At 35.8% G+C, this 20,183-nt stretch overlaps 1 protein-coding gene across 2 annotated transcripts in view; it reads right to left on the bottom strand.

Moving 5' to 3' along the window:
• The window catches only part of LOC113230215 (syndecan-like), a 577,230-nt gene that overhangs the window by 283,082 nt on the left and 273,965 nt on the right, over nt 1-20,183 (bottom strand). The gene's annotated exons all lie outside the window — the stretch shown is intronic.

Raw genomic sequence — 20,183 nt, 5'->3', positions numbered from 1 at the left:
ATCAATAGTCTCTATGGGACAAACTGAGGTAAGAGTACTCGAAATGTCAGAAATCGCAAAAAACCTTTTACCATGCATTTTGTAAGGACATATTTAGTAATCAATTATTCTAGGTAGTGTTCGCTGTGGATACCAGATCAACCGTTATTCGATTTTATATTTCCGAAACAAAATAAGACACAAAAAATCTGAAAACGCCTATAGATAAGTCTTAGTTTAAATAACGAGATCATGTGTTTGTCCTATTTTGGCTGTATAATCACATCGGACTCTGTTCTTCGGAAGAGTCGAAATAGATGTAATTCGTAGGTTTTTTTAAACACAAAAGTAATAATAATTTCAAAACATGTTTTAATAAAGTAGACGCATTGTTTCAAATTCAGCAAATGATTGCGATTTCATAGTAATGATTATGTTTTACAAAACGTTCACAATAAAACATTTTATTAATATTTCAATAATAATAATAAGTAAATATTACGATTACATGCAGGCTAACTTGACTATAATGCCTTAAATAAAACCCTCGAGCGTTTTTTCTGCTCATTACAGACCATGACCGTAATATCATATTAATAATATTTATAATAACCGCTTTACTTGATTTTTTTTGAGAGCTATGAAGTTAGCCTGCACTTTATAAAATTATTCCCTTCTTTTATTATTTTCAATCGGACAGAATGTGATATTTCCAAAATTTCGTTAAAGTTGTGCTAGAAATTTAATTTTTCCAGCCATCGTGATTTTGTTTCATAGCATTATTAATTACGTATAATTAATATGAAATGTTCCATGAGCTTTGAACGAAAATATCGTTATGAAACCTGCACGCCGAAGGTTTACACATAACCCTTGGAAAACGTGTGAAGACTACAACCTGCATTGAGCCAGCGTGGCGGACTAAGGCCTAAACCCTGACTTGAGAGGAGAACCGCGCTTAGCAGTGGGTTGTATAAAGGGGGTTGATGATATAATAATGTAATCAATACTGAAGGCAACAATTTCTTTTCAATATATTCGCGTTTAATTTATATTAAATAGAAACATGACTTACTTTGCAGATAATTACTTCCGTGTGACAAAATATTAATATTATAATCTTACATTGGATTAAAAGATATTATTTTTATACACGGCAATATATATATATATATATCTCTAATTCTATATTTATTGTGTCATTTATTTGGTGTCTCTCCGCAAATGTTGACTAGTTTTATTACCTGAAACAAAAAATACAAACAAATGAATAATTGTGCCAAACAATCAGAATTTGTACAGTGTATTTTGGCTTTTATTGTGGCAATATAAATATTAAACGCGGTTCTACACTCATGGTAGAAGCATAGAGTAATAAGACAAGTATGTTAACAGAACCCAGAACACAACAAGGAAGCTGGAGGCTTTTGAGATGTGGATTTACCGTCGGATTTTGAGAATGTCGTGGCATTACCGGGTAACAAATCTAGAAATACTCAATAAACTGAAAAAAACATTGGAGTTTATGAATACTATTAAGTGCAGGAAAACTTCGCACTTTGGCCACGTAATGAAGAACAATAAGTACAAATAACTCTTGCTTATCATCCAAGGTAAAATAGCTGGAAAACGAAGTGTCGGTAGAAGGCTGCACTCCTGATTGAAAATTTTGAGGGAATGTTTCGGCTGCAGTACCACCTCGCGTTTCAGAGCGGCAGCCTCTAAAGTCAGTTTCCAATGATGTTGTCCAACCTGCCATAGGAGAGGAACACCAAGAAGAAAAAGAAGGTTAACTCCATACAAACGTTCAAGCGTGGCTTGTATGTGTGCGCGCCCGGCGCGCGTCTTGTACAGACACACACACACTCGCCTATTCTCGTGGTGCACTCACGTTGCATAGCGCGGGTTGTCGCATGCGCCATTCATTATAAAATTAAAGCGTTCATCAAATAGTAGACGTGTTTATTGTTTTGTTTCTGGTGGTTTGAACAGGAAGCCTCAATTTCAGAATTGTTCAGCATTTCATTTCTATTTCATAATCATACTCGCATAATCGAGATACTAATCCATGATCCTGCTATAAAAATATCAACTACTGCATACTGCACTTAACAAAGGTTACTTATTTATATAACTGCCACTAAAATAATAATGTGACAGCCCTACGATCCGAGTGACGTGCATTAATGCGCCAAACAGGGGGAATAGCCCTACTTGTATTATTATACGATTGTAGAAGTACTTATCACAGATGACAATCACCAGGTAATAATATCCTCTATGATTCTGAAATTAAATAGAGCATGATCCAGTTTCTACAGTTTTAATATAAAAATGCATCTACTTGATACTTGGTGCAACGGGCTGGTAATTTTTAATAGGTTTTATAGTACTGTTTTTTTATTAAAGCAAGGAAACTGATGAGATGGTACAAATAACTATGAGATTATGTAACAACGGGTGTGAGAACCACATGACCGCTCGAGACATAAATCGAGTTGCAATGAAGTCGCTTCGTTTTTAACTGACTTTAAAAAAAGGAGGAGGTTCTCAAATCGACTGTATGTTTTTTGTTTGTATGTTACGCGATAACTCCGGTATTGGTGAACCGATTTTCACGATTCTTTTTTTTGTTGGAAAGGGGGCACCTCCATAGTGGTCCCACTTCATTTTAAAAAAAATCATCCACCTCTAAAGGTGGCTGATCACGCATGAACATTCATTTTTATAAATAGCGCCTAAATTTTACTTTAGTAATTATTTTAATGGTTGGTTTTGCTATTCTCCAATTCAAGGCGTTTTTCTCTCTCAATATACTTTGAGTAGCGAGAACCGATTTTTATTTTATTATCTCCTGTGTCAAGTCCTGTATAGGCGAACTAGGGTATATTGCAATAAAACTTTGCAAATAGATGTAATTCCACGTACTTTTGAGGTCGGTTTTTTTAGTACTCTGTACTGAGATTATTGGAGAACTAAATAAACTTCTTCAATTCGTCGTCATTGATTGAAATAGTCGTAACTTGCAATAATAGGTACTGAATTTTCAACGACATGCCAACAGGGTAAAGGTTAAATTATAATATTATTATAACACTCCATAATTTGTGACACTTTTTAAATTAGAAACTGCAATCAAACATTATTATATACAATATTTCATCGTGTTTACTTAATGATTGTGTGAATTTTGACGACAGCGATTCCGATAGTAATCTAGGCTTAAGGTACTTCCATTCTGCCATCCGCTAACTAAAACCCGGCTATTGGCTAGAATATTGAAATTGTTTAATGATATTTGACCTATGCATCGTTAGGGTAAGTACCGACAAGTCGAACACGTTACCTAATTTTAACTGTTTTCAAAAGAGAATTTCGTGCTCTGTCTCTTTCTATTTGAAACGGATATTTGACCATTTGTCACTTTGCCGCGTTTTAGTTGGTGGACGGTAGCATTGTTCTTTTTTTCCGTGGTGTCCTTATTACACCGAGGGCGCGCGTTAATGTATGATTCTCAAGATGAAAACGGATTATAACCTAATCTTGGTGTTAATATATGTATTTCGTTTTACTGTATTAATGTGTATCGAAAAGATATGGATAAGCCGCTGTATAAAAGTCCAAGAGCGATTACGGAAACCATTAAAATATTACTGTCTTAGCTTAACTGTTTGAAAACGTTTATTTGGTATTATAAAATAAAAAAAAACGTATTAATTAATTCAGTGCATGGGATTTGTTATCAATATTGACGTAATACAAAAAATAGAAATAACCAATTTTTTGTTTTGAATTAGAATACGGAATGATATATTTAAAAATATATTAGAATACGGAATATATAATTTTGTATTTTAGTGACCATGACCGTGATACCATTTTTAACAGTATTTCTTTTGTGCGTGTTTCAAGTTGGATCAAGTGTTTATAATACTGTAAGCCGCCATTATCCTATTTATCATACCTTTCTTGTTTAAAAAATATTTATAATGTTTCAACCGTCACGCTTCCTGGAGACATGTAGTGTACCTACGGTTATAGTAAAAAAATATTATTTATACATTTTTACAATTTTTTTTATAAATTTAATTTTTTAACAAGGGTGGATGAGAAACTGAAAACACATCTGTGCGTTAGAGACTTCGAATGGCTTTAAGACACCACAGTATTTAAATGTTAGAAACACCGTGTCTCTGTAACACGTGACGGATTAAATAAAAATACAAGTCAACAGCATCTTTGACAGTAGCACGACATCTGATCGCAAGCCAAAAGTGTTTCACACAAATGCTGGGGGGATAAAAAGGCGATTAATAGAATAGAATAGAAATAATTTGTTCCGTATAAAAGCAGTATACACACTCCCTTTATTACTATTAAAAACAAATGGAAAGCACAACTTGCCTCATTATACGAGTATATAAGTTAACAACTTACATACTAATAAAAAAAACTTAAATCAATAAGTATGTAACGAGTAAATAATTAACATAACAGGCATCTTGTGCGCTAGGCTGTTACGGAATTAGTCATTATTTCCATTTATCATCTTATACAATTCGAACCACGCTGTGGTCTTGTATAATGCGATACTAAGTTAGTGGTTACCTTAAAATATGGCAACGTGTAACCTAAGCAATTTCTGTGTAAAACTAGTTGACTCCATGTCACCGAAAATTATAACAATGTATTTTACAAATAAAATACAGTATTCAAATAAACAAAATTTTAATGGCGTTGGCTGCGATTACTAGGATGTTCGCCATGGCATATCGGTAAATCCAATGAACAGTAGCCCAAGCTTTTTTGGTATTTTTGTAAATATTTATTTATATATATTATTTACTAATATTAGGTATGCTCCCCGAAATTTGTGAAAAAAAAGAAACAAAAAACAAAATAAGAACAGAACAGGTCCAAAAATTAAATTGGCGTAGAGTTCATTGGAGGTAGAGGAGGAGCTATTTCTTTTCAGTATTATGAAAACAATGCGTTACATTTTAGCATCAATACATAGAACGTGCAGGGTACGTAGCTGAAACCCATCACGTGATCACAGAAGATGGATATATCCTAGAGATGCACCGGATCCCTTTCAGAAGGAACGAAACATCAGCCTCGGCTGACCGGCCTGTGGTATTTATTTTGCATGGACTCATGGGTTCTTCTAATAATTTTATTGTGCTTGGAAGACATAATGCTATTTGTAAGTATGGTTTAAAATAGGATTATAATAAACTGTCTAAAGGTGCTTACAAATTTGTACGATTTTAACCCTATTTTTATTTGTCGCTAACAGGCGACAGTAATGATCGATAAAATGGGCAAATCTATAAGCACCTACTGATAGTCAAAACATACTACATCGAACAAAAATACGATCGTCAAAAACGAGCAAGACAATAAGGTACAGCGTCAAGAGCACATCAAGCTTGACACTTAAGACTCAAATCCAACTCTATGCCGCTTACGATAAGAACGGTGCAAAGCACAAAGTGTCAAGATTGACGTGCTCTTGACTTACCTTAAAAGTGCAAACGATATGTGTATAAATATTGACTTACAATTATATGGACGTCGGGTCCGCGCTAAAAAGTGTCCGAATTTATAGGGCGTTAAAATCGTATACAGAGCGTCATTCACGCTTTAGTCTTCGTTTGTTCGACTGACAGCGAAGCAAGCAAAATTAGACAGTACTGCGATGACATTACAATTTAAATTCAACGTTTTAGCTTTTTCATATTCCTTTACATGTAACTACGTTTAAATAGGTTGACTTGAGACATTTTTTTCGTGGTTTTTGTATTAGACCCGTCGTCTATTTATTTGTAAGTCAATGGTGAAAAACGAAAGTTTTAATTTCAGGAAATTTAAAAAGAGGTATTGTATTCCTCGCCATTAATTCGGGCGTAGATCCTTAAATGGGACGCTTTGCTATCATATATTCTCAAACTTTAACGAAGAAGGTTTCTTAATCGAAATTATTTAAGATTGCATCCAACTTTCGCCAAATGAAAGAGCTATCTGGACTTTTTTAATCCTTACTCTACGGTTGCAATCGTCTATAAAACGATTGGTACTTGCCTGCAAACGCTGTTATTATGTTTTCAAACCATTGTGATGTGACTGTCAGTTTCTATTGCCGTTAACCATTCAAAAAATATGTTGCATAGCTTAACGTCTTCTATCGAATGTATCATGACGAGTGCTCTGAAGAATTATTCAACGTTATCCTCCTATCTTCTGCTCCGAAGCACGCGTGCTGGGTCCTTAGTCATCGTTCTACAACTTGCCGTATTTCATCGCGTACTAAAACGTTTGATGGCACTTTTCTCTGTCGCATAGTCGACAAATCGAACTCCCTCTTACGATATGATATCCTTCAAACGCGGCGTGAAAAGTCATCTAGTAGGCATGCAAGGTTGGAGGTGGTTGTGGCAGTGATTCACGTTTGGATTCCACTTTCCATTTAATATCAGATGAGGTGGAGTCATCTGCCTGTCACGTATAAAAACAAAATGAAAATAATTTCAGCCTACAACCTCGCCGATGCTGGTTTTGATGTTTGGATGGGCAACGCACGTGGTAATAGAAATTCCAGACACCACGTCTCCCTCGATCCCGACGCAAACCAACTGGAGTTCTTCGACTTCACATGGAACGAAATTGGCATGTACGATGTCCCAGCAATGATCGACTACATTCTAGAAAATACTGGAAATCGAAGACTACATTATATAGGACATTCTCAGGGAGGAACTTCTTTTCTCGTAATGACTAGTACGAGACCTGAATATAACGATAAGATTGCTTCTGCACATTTGTTGGCTCCTGCTGGATATAAGACAAACTTTCCTAATAGCATGCTGAGGAATTTGGCTGCGTTCAGTAATATTCTGTGGGTAAGCAATGACTCTATTCAGTTACTTCTTTCTCTAAGGACTTATTAAGTTTTGGTTTTTATGCCACGATTGTTTTCATCACTGATCGACTTGTTTATTTACTTGGATAAACCTGTATTGATATTTAGTCGCAGTAGAGCTCTTCGTGAGAGAATTGGTCCAAGTAAGTACTGCCACATTACCTTATTTCTGCCACTAAGCAGTAATGTTAGTATTAGTACGGTCCGGTTTTGAAGGTGCTGGTGAAATTACAGGCACATTGGACTTATCAAGTAATGTCTCAGGGTGACGGGCGCAGTGGCAGTGCTCCTTAGATCGTTGCAATTTAGAGCTCTAAGCGGCAGTGCATCTGTTTTAGGCAGGATTGCTCGTCCCCTCATTCAGTATCATAAAAAAACTCGTTTATTGCCTTACACTAACTAAATAACTTTCGTGTATATGTACAAAATATTTGTGAACAAGTTAATATATTACTGATATTTTGAATCATGAATTAAAAATAGTATTTCATGTGTAACGAATCCTAAACATTTAACATTTAGTGAGCGTAATAGAAATGTAATTTTTACGCTGAAAATAAGAACTTAATTCTATTTTTAACTGCCTCTGTGGCCGAAAGGTTACTATCCTATAGCCGGACTGCCACGCAGAGGTCCCGGGTTCGATTCCCGGGCCGGGAGAAATATTTGTATGGCCTACATTTATTTCTCTCGTGAGTTTGGGTGTAATTTGTGGTTGTCTATGTGTGCATCCATGGCACCCGCGACACAGGGTTTCCCTAGTGCAGGGCTATGTTGAGTGTGTGTGCGTCATTATTATTATTATTCTGTTTTCCAGTCAATGGCGGTGAATATTGGTATGATAGAAGTGATACCTCCAAATCCAATTCTCCCTTTATCTGACGATGCAAACACTGAAGACTTAGAACTATGGAAGTACTGTACCGGAGATATTAAATTCAAAGACTTTTGCATTATGACAGGAGTCAGAGAAATAATGGTGAGCATCTTTCATGTATCACTTGTCTTCATAAATGTTATAATGGCTTTAGTTGACCACAGTGCGCCATTTTTTATTCATAAAGTTAATTCTCGTTTTCCTGTTCCTCGTTTGCCTTCTATTTTTACCGAAGGCTAATACGAGTATATTAAATCTGTACTTTTCAATTGATAGTTCAAGATTAACAATTCTTTCTAAAAAATTGAAACAATGGTATCAGAAGTTAAAGATGGCACTTTCCAAGATACAAATATAATGTGTGAAATTGGACTAAACCGTTTATTCCTAATCAGAAACCAATTTATCATTGTAATCCATTAAGTCCATTCAAGATTTAATCCATCGATAACAAATAAAACAACAGGTTCAAAGAGATAGCATTGCATGTGGTATATTTTTGTTTCCATAATATAAATAATTAAGTGATAGACGTACGATGGCAGATTTGCTTCGGAATGCGTAAGAATTTAATTTTAAGTACATCGGGGCACACAAGTCTAGACATCTTATTGTGTCGTAGCAGTGGTATGGTTGCCATTTAGTAATCGATATTTTTGAGATCATTTATAACCGGTAAAATAACATAATATAATACAATAACAATCCGAATGAATAGGTAATTGATAGGACAGTGCGTTCCGTCATAGATCCTGTCTTAGGTAGTGGTCAAGAGTAAGTCCGGTTTGTCAACGCCAGTAGAATAGACTTATAACAATAGGATGACGACATAAAATTACCAAAGGCTTAACGCATCAAAACTTGTCGTTCCAGGAAAATATTTTTACAGACGACAGCAGAGCACCTCTTGCATTCGGAGGGGCATCTTTAAAACAAATAGCCCACTATGGTCAAAATATCAAAGATGACAGTTTCAGACAGTGGGATTATGGTAGTTCAGGTAACATAGCAAATTATGGGACCCGAAACCCTCCTGTATATAATTTGAGCCTTGTTACTGCAGAGGTTGAGCTATATTATACAGTGAGTGATATATTGGTGGGTGTGGGAGATGTGATTGCTATGGTTGATGATATGCCTAATAGTAAAATAAGGAGGGTGGCAAGGGAAAGCTTCCGACATGTGGATTTCATTGCTGCAAGTGACGTGAGGGAGTTAGTTACTGTGCATATTATTGACGCTATAATGAATTACAAGTAAGTGTTATATATAAGTTTATTCTTGAAAAATATTTCATAAACGCTTTTGTATAAAAAATAACATAAATATATTTCTTATGATTATTAATACAAAGACCGAAGACTGAAAATTCCTTCGATACAACAGGACTCGACCCTGCGTCTTTACGGCAATCTTGGGCCACCTTTTACCAACTGAGCTACAAGTCGAGAGAGCAGACCTTACGAATTTCTCTACGTGTTTGTTACAGATCTTTTCGTATAGGATTTTTTTTCGGTTTTATCGATAAAACCAATATAATATTTCGTTTTTTGCAGTGGAACCGACGAAGATCCTGAAATTACCGAACCGGATTCAGATGAAGGCGATTCTTCCTCTACCATAGTTCTAAGTTTTGCTATTAAGACCTTTCTCATTATAATTACATTGTATAATTTTGTTGAACAATTTTAGATAAGTTTGTAATAAATTTTAGATTACTACTACGTGTGTTTGTTTTGTGACAACTGCGCTCCGGTTGGCCAGCCTGAATTCGAAACAAATGACGGGTGTCGTCAATTATTTCACTTTATATCGACCAGTTTAACTATAATGGACGAAAATTGCAAAATTACAATTTTAATATTTAATTACCGATGAAATGTGGTTCCGTTTGTAATCAGATGTTTTACTGTTTTTTCCACAACACCCAATGGAACTGCCCCCATTGTTAGAGATATTGTCTTTATTACAATAAATACAAACTATTATTGGAATATACGAAGACGTACTACACACAGGTCAATTGTTGGCACTGTACTATTTCAGTTTTCTAATTTGTGATTTCAGCGAAAACGAGAGTTGCTATTATAATAAAGTGATATAAGGCCCATTTGCCTCACTTTAGTCTCACTTGTCTCTATTTCTGGTTATATACTCGATTATGGAACCAAAATGTCGCCCACGGTTTGCCTCTGCGGTATGCTGCCTATAACGTTGCCTGAAGTAGCACTTTAAAATGTTGGAAAATTGTAATTAATTCTAAATTGCTTTTAGACAGCCCTTAACTTTGCCTATAACAGAGTTCCTATAAAAGAGTTAATGCTTATTAGCTACATTGCGTATATTGATAAAATATTTTGTTGTACACCTAAAACTGTCGTTATTCACGATACTGGATTACTTTTATTTGTCATTTATTTTCCCCTTTACGTATAATTGTTTGTAATATCGAGAGGAAATTACCCGAAATTACTTTAATGAATACTTTGTTTAATAAAACCCCTCATGAAAAGAGTGTTATTGTTGTATACGTGTTCCAATTTTCCTGTAGCATAATTGGTCCCGAAAAGGTAATCAGAATTGACTACCATTTTTTTTGTTATTTGAACGCAAGTTATTCGAGATTGTTCTTAGCTTGGCTTATTCAAGGATTATTTTTGCTTGTGATCTCGGACACTATTACAGCTAGAAGTTCCCAGTTCGCTATGAAACAATTATCAGATAACTCTTGCCGCCACAGAAATCACGAAGCTCGAACGATGACCAGCACCAAGATCTTATAGTCAAAAATGTCTAATTTTAGTGAAAATTAGTAGTGTGTAACATGTTGGTCTTTTGATTTTTATGTTATTTTATGGCAGTTCCCGGGTGGGTATTGACCGGCGTTACGGGGCATAATGTACCATTCGCATCGAGCATGATACGTTACGCCGCGTACTAATTTTCGTGTAACACGCTCGTTCTGAACTCTTGGCGCGCCTGTGCTGCAGATTCGTTGCCACTCGTAGTCTAGATATCGGACGACGAAGTTGTGTTGGGATCCTTGATTTTACTCAATTATTGTTTAATTCAACGTAAGATTTTGGATAACGCGGGTTGCATAAAATAGGTCTTTCTCTATGTTTGTCTATGAAATACATAGTTTTTGTCTCACTCCATCTTTTTAACAACAAATAAAATGCCCGAAATACCTAAAATCGACGCTTGTGCCATGTGAGCTCGTGACGATTCGCTGCGACGTACTGGCTAAAGCGCGTAACACTCTAAAGATTCGCCAAAATACCGACAGCTGGGTAGAGCACTCGTAGTGAGCAACGAGAGGCTCGTTTCCCCGTACTGACTGCACGAACGCTGATAACACGTTACATTACGCCCTATAACGCCGGTCAGTACCCACATTTAAATTTAATAGCTTCTTTGTTAAATAAACTTATAATGTTGATGATATGAAAAAAAATGAAAACTGAGCCGAGTCATGGACGCTGACAAGACAGATAATGCAAATGCTATAGATCACCCAGAGATCACCCTCCGAGATCGATTCAGAAGCACTGAAATCTGGAGAAGATCGAATCTTATCGACATAGCTAAGGTGTTAGCTAGGAGAAAATGGAAATGGGAGGTCAGATATTCCGTAGACAGGTCCAAAGATAGGGTAAAAAGGCACTTTAGTGGAAACTCAAGCAAGGATAGGCAACCGATACTCCAAATTAACGACTTATAAAAATGGCGCGGAAATATCGGACAAGGAAGACACAAGATTGGAAAAAATGCCGTGCATTGGAAGAGATCAACACTTAGTTTAGGGTGGACAAAAATCTAAAAAGAAAATGCAGACCAGTGCCAAAGTCTAGAAAACAGAGGAATTATTTATTTATTTTTACTGGTACAATAATAATTACAGATTTGATTTCATTTCTGCTTGATTGGGTTGCAAACGCCCAAATACTTGTAAATGTGCATAATAATAATATTTTATTACGTAGGATAAATATTTGATACATTCCGTATTACGTAGGCTAAATATTTGAGATAAAACACTGTTGATCTATTGATTGTTGATAATAAATAGATTAACAGTAGTGTATATAAATTATAAAGAGATAAATTATATCACTGCCGTAATACCTTAAATTAAAATTTTTGTTTACTGTTCGAATACACAGCATTCGGATTTTTTATCGTCTGTGAATACGAACAGATTAATTAAGTAGTTTCTTTTTTATTTACCAAAAGGTGTCGTATATATCCAGTAACAACTATGATTACATATTTGACAATATTTTTTTTATGCATGTTCAGAGTCGGGTCAAATATTTATGAAACGGTAAGTTATTATTTTTCCTTAATCGCGGCCATTACACTTTTTTTTTGTAGCATTAGACAGAATTAAATTTTGTGTCTTTTATACTGATAAAAGTAGCTATCATTAGTAATTTACTAAACACAGTGAAAACTAAATACTCCAACACGTTTGCTACCTTTTACGTAATCGTTATTTTCTTTTTACTTGTAGTATTCACTAAATATGAAATGAGAAATTTATGTCTTTACGTAGGTACTTTTTCTTTTTTTCAATTTCAAAGACATGCTGTATGAGTATGGTTTTTTATAATACCAAGTGACGGAACGAATAAGCCGTGCGCCTGGCGATAAGCGACACGCCTGTCCATAACAATAGCAGTGCCACTCAGAGCTTTAAATCGCAGAGATCTGAGAGGCACTGAGTCAACCTGAGACATAAGTGAGAAGGCCCACGTGCGTGTAATTTAACCAGCACCCTTAACCCTTCAAAACCGGAACGCGGTAATGCTCATATTACTGCTTGGCGGCAGAAATAGGTAAGGTGGCAGTAATTCCCTGGACAAACTCTTTGACAAAAAGCTCTACTGCTACTAGGGTTTTAAACACTAAACGATTTTTTATTTATAAAAAAGTAACATTGTTTTCTTTGTAAATGTCATTTGTCATCAATTCTCACGATGTTTCCCTTTACTGTAATTTACAGTGTGAAGAAAAAGGTTTACGATCAATGCTTCTTTGTTTACGTTTTTTTCTAATTCTAAAAAACGAAGTATAAGATTGGATCTAAGTCAGTTTCGTTTTGTAAAAATAATATAAAAATTACGACAATCGACTGTCCGTTTTAAACAACTACTACGTTTCTAATGCAATATTTTCAAACTGTCAAATAAATAAACAATAAAAAAACAGGTAAATAATAACGCATACACTCAACATAACCCCGGACTAGGGATCTTGTGTCGCGGGTGCCATGGACACACACATGGACAAACACAAATTACACTCAAACTTACGAGAGATATAAATGTAGGCCATACAAATATTTCTCCTGGCGCGGGAATCGAACTTGGGACCTCTGCGTGGTAGTCCGGCATGGTAACCGTTCGACCACAGAGGCAGTTTAATTCAACAATGGCGCTGATTTTGTCAAGTATATACATAAAGCCATTCGTTCGATTATCATGATTGTGTTATTCTGAAATTAAAATTAGGTAATTAAATATTTTTTTCGGATTTAAATCGCGTATATTTGTTTCTACAAACAAACCAACGTTTCGGACCCTTTACAGGTCCCAAGGTCATGGCTAACTACAGGACTTATAATGGACCCGAAACGGTTGCTATGTTTCAAAAGACAAATAGACGCGATTTAGATCCGATCCGTTGTGTAATAATCAATGGTCGGGGAAAGGTGTTCCACATGTATAGATACATGCATACATATAGTTACAAAGAGCTATAGAGAGTTGCTAAAACCACCAAATGTTAATTAATTACTCTCTCGAATTCCGGATTCCAGGAAATGGTTTCACTGCATCGTAGGACAAAACTACGGACATGGGAAGTCGAAGTAGGACTTTAAAGTAATTCTAATGTTGCCATGTAAAAAATACAGTAGATAATTGACCTTTTACTAAAATTTAGAATAAAAAGGTAACGAGAATGACCACTCTTCGCCCCTAGGGAGGAGGATTTATTGACGGAACGGCGACATTTGCAAGTAGAACTTAAGAAAAAATTAGTAGTCTGCATGAGAATCGTTGTGATCGCGCTCTAAAAATATTTTATTTAACGGATGTTCATAAATTCGAACCACTAGCAAAAATGTCGTATTTTGAAAGGAAAACCTTCACCCTAGATTATTTTAATAAAGTTTTATTAGCTGGACGCATAAGATGAAAAAGTGTCATTTTTTCGGTCTTACCCATATACGGCAATTTATCTTCATAAACACAATAAAGAGAGGAGTTTCTTTTAATATTTGGTGTTTTTAATAACTCCATGTCACTCCTTGTAGCTATATCTATATTTTCTATATGTATGGAACATCTTTTTCCGACTATTGGCAATTATTTATAGCATCAACACATAGAACGAGCAGGCTACGTAGCAGAAACCCATCATGTAATTACTGAAGATGGATATATTCTCGAAATGCACAGGATCCCCTTTAGAAGGAATGAAACTTCAGGTTCGGCTAATCGACCAGTGGTATTTGTTCTACATGGACTGATGGGTGCTTCTATAGCGTTTATTAAGCTTGGGATACATTATTCGATAGGTAAGTTAAATACACTTACAATTGGTAAAATATAAAGGTAAGTATACTAATAAATGCCAGCAAAGAAAACGGTTGTCGAATCAATTTTCGTTCAAGAAGAAACTAAGGACACTTTTCAAATTTTGTTTCATAAATGTCGGACAAATTTATTCTTCTCTCAAGAAATCTTTCAATATTCCGTCTTCGGACTATTGAAAGATTATGCTTCAACTAATTGTAAGAAATACTTGTTTAGGTTAGAAGCCATTGATTCCACGTAATAATACCAAAATTGTGGTATACATTTTTTGTTATTGACCTCCGTGGTCGAGTGGTTTGCATTGCACATCGGTTGTCATGGTTCGATCACTGACCGGGTGTGGGCCGGGTCAATGTAGAAAGCTAACTTTTCTATATTGTCTCGAGACTGGGTGTTTGTGGTACCGTCGGCGTCATAGTTTCCGATTTCCATAACACACGTGCTTTACTAACTTACTTTGGGATCAGAGCATCGCATGTGATGTTGTCTAATATTTATACATGCATGTTCTACTTCCTCGACAATTGTTGTAGTTCGGGAACTAGCAACTGTAACAGGCAATCTGTTCCATTTGTAGTGTAATAACGATGATTTGTATTACATTGTTTTCCAGCTTACAACTTAGCTGATGCCGGTTTCGATGTTTGGTTGGGTAACGCACGTGGCAACAGAAATTCCAGACACCACGTCTCCCTCGATCCCGACGCAAATCAATTGGAGTTCTTCGACTTCACATGGAACGAAATTGGCATATACGATGTCCCAGCAATGATCGACTACATTCTAGAAGAGACTGGAAATCAGAGGTTACATTATATAGGACATTCGCAGGGAGGAACAGCTTTTTTTGTAATGGCTAGTATGAGACCTGAATATAATGAGAAGATTGCTTTAGCGCATTTATTGGCTCCTGCTGGATATAAAACACACTTTCCTAATTCGTCTCTGAGAGCTTTGACCCCATTTACTAATATTTTATGGGTAAGTAACAATTCTACGAAGCGTTGGGTTATTGATGATATGATTGGATGTATAGGATACGTCATATTTCAATAGGTTTGAGTCTGTTGGTTTCGTTGGTTTTCATGCAGTTTATATTCTTTGAATTAGTGTCATCACAGTGACAAATAAATCAAATTATTTTTATACATTTACAGTCTCTAGCGGTGAACATCGGTATAATAGAGGTTTTTCCTCCAAATCCAGTAATACCTTTTTCTGACGATGCCAAAACTGAAACCTTAGAACTATGGCAGTACTGTACCGGGGACTTAAAACTAAAGGACTTTTGTATTATGACCGGAGTCAAAGAAATCATGGTGAGCATTTTATTTTCATGTCTACAGGCAGATTTTTAACCTGGTCTTCAATCTGTTATTCTTGTAGGGCATGATGAATATGATGTTTACTTTTTTCCGATCTAAATCGCACACGTTTGTTTTATCAAAGAAACCAACGTTCCGGGCTTTTTACAGGTCCCTTTGTCAGGGCTGATAAAAATGGTAAAGTTGTCAATCAACGTTGGTTTGAGTTAGATCCGAAAAAACAGTTTTATTTCCAATGTGTAGCCAATTGCTAAAACCTAAAAACTCCTTACATCGTAACATAGTAACATCTTCTATTTATGTTCTAGGAAAATACTTTTACAGATGGCAGCATTGATGGAGGCTTTCCATTCGGCGGAGGGGCATCGTTTAAACAAATAGCTCACTATGGTCAGAATATTAAAGACGATAGTTTTCGACAATGGGACTATGGTACTTTAGGGAATATAGCCAATTATGGAACCCGAAATCCTCCTATATATAACATGAGCCGTATTACTGCAGAGGTTGAGATATATTATACAGTAAGTGATGGGTTGGTGGGTGTAGAAGATGTGTATGCTATGGTTGACGAAATGCCTAATAGCAGAATAAGGAGAGTGGCAAGAGACAACTTTGGACATGGGGATTTTATTGATGCAAATGATGTGAAGGAGCTAGTTACTGTGCACATCATTGACTCCATAATGAATTATAAGTAAGTTTTTTCTCATAGGTTGACGAACAAGTCCGTGCTGTTTTTGGCACAAGAACTTTTGAAATGTTGTATTGTCTATGATCGTTTTAAAAATAATAACACTTTAGCGCGCTTTTCAAGAAGTTTTCCAGTTCATATTTCACGAGAGACGCTCAGAACTAGTGAACTTTAAAAGAGTCGTATTTCATCATGCCAAACTGCACCCATATTCACAAAGCCGTCAAGAACTATTGAAGTTAGATTGGGCTGTACCTCATCCACCATTTCCGTCTCTACAAAATGACTTGAATAGACACAAATTTTATGACGAAAAGATCATCAACGACACTTAGAACTGTATTTTACAAACAAAGACAGGTACTATTATGAGAGCGAAATTACGCGAAAAACGACAAAGAAAAGATTATTTATATATATTATATATAGTAGATATATGGCTAATTTTAAAATGTTTTTCATTCATAATTTGTTGTCAAGCGGACTTTTTAGCCAACTCGATACACTTCGCTACTACACACCATAGAATAAAAACCATCACCGTTATGGCAAAATTAATAAGAAAAGGCATCAAGAGCTTTAGACGTGATTAATATAAGAATATTATTAAATCAAATGCACTTTTAAAGTGATTAAAATGTATTTCCACAATTTATAAATGTTTGCTTTTTGTTTTGCAGTGGAACCGAGAAAGACCCTGAAATTGTCGAACCTGATTCAGATGAAGAAGATTCTTCATCTACTATAGTTTTAAATTTAGCCATTAAGATCTTTCTCATTATAATTACTTTGTATCAATTTGTTGAGCAATTTTAAATAAGTTTGTATTAAATTTGAAATTATTACGTAGATTTGTTTTATTGTAATAATAAAATGAATGTGCTAGACAATCACGTTTTCTGGTCTCAAACCAGTACTATGAATCGAGAACCCTTGTACTATGAGTACCAGAGCAACGGAATTCTGGGGCACTTCCCAGAACACTCAAGTCTGAACTAATTTAGAAAAGTTCATATCCCAAATTGGTCCTACCGGGAATCGAACCCGGGACCTCAGAATGCACCGCCCACAATGTAAACCATTATACATGTGTAAAGGTCCTAATGTTCAAGTGGATGCTCGATTTAATAAATAAATAAATAAGTAAAACATAAATAAGGAGGTTTCGGCCATTTACCAGGTGATATAATTTTTTATCATACCAAGTGACGGGTTGAATAAATCATGGGCCTGGTGGTAAGTGACACACCCGTTCATAACAGTTGCAGTGCCACTCAGAGCTTCAAATCGCAAAGATCTGAGGGGCACTGTCACTGAGCCCGTCACTCTGAGATATAAGTTGACAAGTCCCATGTGCCTGTAATTTCACCAGCACTTTACCCTTCAAAACCTGAACGCAGTAATGCTCACATTGCTGGTTTTCAGCAGAATTAGGTGAGATAGACAGACAAAGGGTACAAACTCCCCAAACTATAAGTCCTCTTTTTTTTGTGTCGCAGATTAAAATAGACCAGAAATCATCACGATCTACCTATTATTTAACGTATTGCTGGGTGCACGTGTCTATTCTAGATGATTTTGTATGTCATCCGATTACTCCGGCTTTTTTTGAACCATTTGTGAACCAATTTCGATGATTTTTTTTTAATTGAAAAGAAGTTACCTAAGCATTATTTTAAGCATTATTAAATATTCCACCTTTAAGGGTGGCAAACTAGGAGATGAATCCGGTTTCGCGCACTTTCCGGTAACCTATTTAAATAAAACTTGGCAAATAATATAAATCCACGAACTTTTGAGATCAGTTATTTTTGTAAAAAACTTGTAATTATGTATTTACTTTATTGCCGCATGAACGGCAAGTCGACTTAACGCGACAAGTATGGTTAAACGTGATCGCATCAAGACGAATCCGCATAAGTTTGGTGGCTCCCTGAAAATACGGAATGAAAATTACAAAAATCAGCCTCATCTACAGCCTTCGGAGTCGAAACCCTTGGCCCGTGGTGTCGCAGTGCCCTTCATTTGTACAAAATTTTGTCTAAAAAATTAATAGACTGTCTGGGAAACCCAAGGACGGGCAGCTACCTTGCCCAACGCATTGGCATAGCCATACAAAGAACGAACGCTGAAAGAAGGAACGCTGCCAGCATTTTGGGCCCCTTGCCGCGGGGACCCAATTTTATTCATATAATTCAAAAATTCTAGTTTTCCTTTTTAGTTGACTTCAAAAAAGGAGGAGGTCCCCAATTCGAGTGCATGCTTTTTTTGTATGTATGTAACGCGATAACTCTGGTATTTGTGAACCGATTTTCATGATTCTTTTTTTGTTGGAAAGAGCGTACCTCCATAGTGGTCCCATTTCATTTTGAAGAAAATCATCCACCTCTAAGGTTGGCTGTTCACGCATGAATATTCATTTTTATAAATAGCGTCTAAATGTTATTATAAGGAGCAATTATTTTAATGGTTGATTTTGCTATTCTCCAATTCAAGGTCTTTTTCTCTCTCAATATACTTTCAGCAGTGAGAACAGATTTTTATTATCTCCTGTATCAAGTCCTGTATAGTAGCGAACCAGGGGGTATTTCAATAAAACTTGGCAAATAGACGTAATTCCACGTACTTTTGAGGTCGGTTTTTTATTACTCTAGACTGAGATTATTAGTGTGTAAGCTTTTCTTGTACCTTACCTGTACATTGTCAAAAAAAAGTAATAAATTACAAAAACACATCAGTCTTAAAGAAATAAATTTTAGATTATTACTCGATTAATACAAACAGACATCCTCGTAAAATTTAATTTTGTTTCCGTTGTTATCAAATAAATGTATATCTCGGCGATGATGATTACGGAAATCCGATGGTATTATGGTGTCGTGCTTTTATTTGATAACACGTAATTGATATGTGACGCAACAAAATATATTTTTAGAATAATTTTCGCATCTGTTTCTGTACGCAACTGTTTCGTACTATTAAGGACTAAACAAATATGTAGCTTAGCAGATAATAATATTAATTGTGTACATAATGCGTATGTCCACATTGTTCATATTTTGTACATTATTATCTGATAATGTAATTATAAAAAGCAATTTACAAATTGAAATTTCAAGTTGCCATAACAGCAACACTGCACCGTGGAGCACAAACGATAAACAACATTTTGATACCACTGGTTTTTTCGAAAGTGGTTTGATATGGTTTGATGCGACAATGTCACCTGACGCCGTTTATGGAAACCGAAATATCCCCTCCGATCGTCCATTGCTGTCTTCAGCATTACACGGAATAGCACCTTAGAATATTGGAACATGGATGTAGGTAATATCCTTAAAGTAGTTTTAGAGCGCGTTTGACACAGCCTAAGAGCCTATGCACATGGCGTATTTTATACGCGCCAATGACGCGCGTTAACACGATTCAAACGTGATGCAGCTGCAGCGAGTAAACGTTCGCACACGTTCACAAATACAGTGTAAACTACACAAGCTGAACCGCTAAACCACCAGTACGAGACTGCGCACCCGATATATTGCACTAAATGCGTTCGGTCACCTTATGAAGACAGTAGATACCCCGAACTGTACTATTTGTAACACCAGAGAAGACACCTACCATGCTTTAGTGGAATGTACCTGGATCAGAGCGAAACGAAGACTAATAGAACTAGAGGCTGGAATGAGACTAACAGATGTTGGCATGTGCAATTACATATTATCTGAGCGTAATAGTACCCTGGTTAATAAAATATAAAAGTTAATACTTAAGTTACTTA

This window comes from Hyposmocoma kahamanoa, unplaced genomic scaffold (genome assembly GCF_003589595.1).
Source record: "Hyposmocoma kahamanoa isolate Upper Pololo Valley unplaced genomic scaffold, ASM358959v1 63, whole genome shotgun sequence".
Lineage (NCBI taxonomy): Eukaryota > Metazoa > Arthropoda > Insecta > Lepidoptera > Cosmopterigidae > Hyposmocoma > Hyposmocoma kahamanoa.
Note: the sequence above shows the minus strand (reverse complement) of the source record. Positions and strands in the feature narration are given on the sequence as shown.